The sequence below is a fragment of the Oncorhynchus mykiss genome, chromosome 13, assembly GCF_057628025.1.
Source record: "Oncorhynchus mykiss isolate SJ-2025 chromosome 13, ASM5762802v1, whole genome shotgun sequence".
Lineage (NCBI taxonomy): Eukaryota > Metazoa > Chordata > Actinopteri > Salmoniformes > Salmonidae > Oncorhynchus > Oncorhynchus mykiss.
The window spans coordinates 22,665,066-22,668,771 of NC_143034.1; positions in this window are offsets into that span (position 1 = coordinate 22,665,066).

Genomic DNA, 3,706 nt, shown 5'->3' on the forward strand with positions numbered 1-3,706 from the left:
GTGTCCAAGTTTGAGTGCTACTGCATGGTAGACAAGAGATTGTCCAACAACACAGAATTTACATTCATTACATAAAAGCAGACCATTGAATGCATATACAATTTCATCCCGTGTCATGAGTCTTTGGCCAAACAGGCAGTTGATTACAGCAGGCAAATGTGTTAATGTGTCAATGTTTGTGAATGAGTTCCATGTGACACATAATGCTAGATATGCTTCCCTGCTAGTGCCTTGCCGGCTTCATCATTGGAACTTGAATGGATCCATTTAAGGTATGACTTCTCATACTATGTAGTTAGATGATTTCACCAACAATACTTGGTTTAGAAAAATGTACTTGCTCTTATTTTTTTATTTCGCCTTTATTTAACCAGTTAGGCCAGTTGAGAACAAGTTCTCATTTACAACTGCGACCTGGCCAAGATAAAGCAAAGCAGTGCGACAAAAACCACATAGATACACATGGGATAAACAAACGTACAGTCAGTAATACATTAGAAAAAATAAAAATCTGTATACAGTGAGTGCAAATGAGGTAAGATAAGGGAGGTAAGGCAATAAATAGGCCATGGTGGCGAAGTAATTACAATATAGCAATTAGACACTGGAATGGTAGATGTGGTAGATGTGCAGAAGGTGAATGTGCAAGTAGAGATACTGGGTTGCAAAGGAGCAAGATTAATAAATAAATACAGTATGGGGACGAGGTAGTTGGATGGGCTGTTTACAGATGGGCTATGTACAGGTGCAGTGATCTGTGAACTGCTCTGACAGCTGGTGCTTAAAGCTAGTGAGGGAGATATTTGTCTCCAGCTTCAGTGATTTTTGCAGTTTGTTCCAGTCATTAGCAGCAGAGAACTGGAAGGAAAGGCAGCCAATGTAGGAATTGGCTTCGGGGGTGACCAGTGTGATATACCTGCTGGAGCGCGTGCTACGGGTGGGTGTTATGGTGACCAGTGAGCTGAGATAAGGTGGAGCTTTACCTAGCAAAGACTTGGAAACAGTGGGTTTGGCGACGAGTATGAAGCGATGGCCAGCCAACGAGAGTGTACAGGTCGCAGTGGTGGGTGATAAATGGGGCTTTGGTGACAAAACGGATGGCACTGTGATAGACTGCATCACATTTGTTGAGTAGAGTGATGGAAGCTATTTTATAGATGATCAAGGATCAGTAGGATAGTCAGTTTTACGAGGGTGTTTGGCAGCATGAGTGAAGGAGGCTTTTTTGCGAAATAGGAAGCGGATTCTAGATTTAATATTGGATTGGAGATGCTTAATGTGAGTTTGGAAGGATAATTTACAGCCTAGCCAGACACCTAGGTATTTGTAGTTGTCCACATATTCTAAGTCAGAACCGTCCAGAGTAGTGATGCTGGACAAGCGGGCAGGTGCGGGCAGTGATCGGTTGAAGAGGATTTTTATTTTATTTTTTATTTCACCTTTATTTAACCAGGTAGGCTAGTTGAGAACAAGTTCTCATTTGCAACTGCGACCTGGCCAAGATAAGGCATAGCAGTGTGAACAGACAACACAGAGTTACACATGGAGTAAACAATTAACAAGTCAATAACACAGTAGAAAAAAGGGGAGTCTATATATACATTGTGTGCAAAAGGCATGAGAAGGTAGGCAAATAATTACAATTATGCAGATTAACACTGGAGTGATAAATGATCAGATGGTTATGTACAGGTATATTGGTGTGCAAAAGAGCAGAAAAATAAATAAATAAAAACAGTATGGGGATGAGGTAGGTGAAAATGGGTGGGCTATTTACCAGTAGACTATGTACAGCTGCAGCGATCGGTTAGCTGCTCAGATAGCAGATGTTTGAAGTTGGTGAGGGAGATAAAAGTCTCCAACTTCAGCGATTTTTGCAATTCGTTCCAGTCACAGGCAGCAGAGAACTGGAACGAAAGGCGGCCAAATGAGGTGTTGGCTTTAGGGATGATCAGTGAGATACACCTGCTGGAGCGCGTGCTACGGATGGGTGTTGCCATCGTAACCAGTGAACTGAGATAAGGCGGAGCTTTACCTAGCATGGACTTGTAGATGACCTGGAGCCAGTGGGTCTGGCGACGAATATGTAGCGAGGGCCAGCCGACTAGAGCATACAAGTCGCAGTGGTGGGTGGTATAAGGTGCTTTAGTGACAAAACGGATGGCACTGTGATAAACTGCATCCAGTTTGCTGAGTAGAGTGTTGGATGCAATTTTGTAGATGACATCGCCGAAGTCGAGGATCGGTAGGATAGTCAGTTTTACTAGGGTAAGTTTGGCGGCGTGAGTGAAGGAGGCTTTGTTGCGGAATAGAAAGCCGACTCTTGATTTGATTTTCGATTGGAGATGTTTGATATGGGTCTGGAAGGAGAGTTTAGAGTCTAGCCAGACACCTAGGTACTTATAGATGTCCACATATTCAAGGTCGGAACCATCCAGGGTGGTGATGCTGGTCAGGCGTGCGGGTGCAGGAAGCGAACGGTTGAAAAGCATGCATTTGGTTTTACTAGCGTTTAAGAGCAGTTGGAGGCCACGGAAGGAGTGCTGTATGGCATTGAAGCTCGTTTGGAGGTTAGATAGCACAGTGTCCAAGGACGGGCCGGAAGTATATAGAATGGTGTCGTCTGCGTAGAGGTGGATCAGGGAATCGCCCGCAGCATGAGAAACATCATTGATATATACAGAGAAAAGAGTCGGCCCGAGAATTGAACCCTGTGGCACCCCCATAGAGACTGCCAGAGGACCGGACAGCATGCCCTCCGATTTGACACACTGAACTCTGTCTGCAAAGTAATTGGTGAACCAGGCAAGGCAGTCATCCGAAAAACCGAGGCTACTGAGTCTGCCGATAAGAATACGGTGATTGACAGAGTCAAAAGCCTTGGCAAGGTCTATGAAGACGGCTGCACAGTACTGTCTTTTATCGATGGCGGTTATGATATCGTTTAGTACCTTGAGCGTGGCTGAGGTACACCCGTGACCGGCTCGGAAACCAGATTGCACAGCGGAGAAGGTACGGTGGGATTCGAGATGGTCAGTGACCTGTTTGTTGACTTGGCTTTCGAAGACCTTAGAAAGGCAGGATAGATTGCGTCTGTAGCAATTTGGGTCTAGAGGATCGTGGACCAATCCGATGGTTTTATAGCGGGAAATGTAACTAACCATTGCACTGGGTGAGCTTAGTCAAGTGCACCTTTTAATGCAGGCTAATGAAGTTCCTGACAGAGGCTTTTGCAGGTGCAACCTCAGTGGTCCGGGAAGAAATTTTGTGCAAAAAGGCTGTACACACATTGAGATTGTGTCCAAAAATTCCATACCGTGACAAATTAAACTTAGTATGTTGAGGTACGCTAGACAAGACATTGTCCAACAGCAAAGTGTAACTCCTTGTAGAAAATTCAATGCATATACAATTTCATTCGTGTTCATGAGTCTGTGTCCAAATACTCAACTACAACAGGCAAATATGTCAAGTTAACAAAAAGTCCTGGGTGACATCTTATGCTAGTTAAACTGTCATGCTAGTGCCTACCAGCTTCCTCTTTGGAACTTAATGGATCCATTTAAGGGCTGAATTCTCATACTATGAAGTAAGATTAATAACTGGTTAAGAAAATGTACATGTTTGAAGACAGTCTGTACAGAACATATTTATTGATAGGTTAAACGCTCCAGGCTTCATAAAAATCAAATACACCGAATCCATT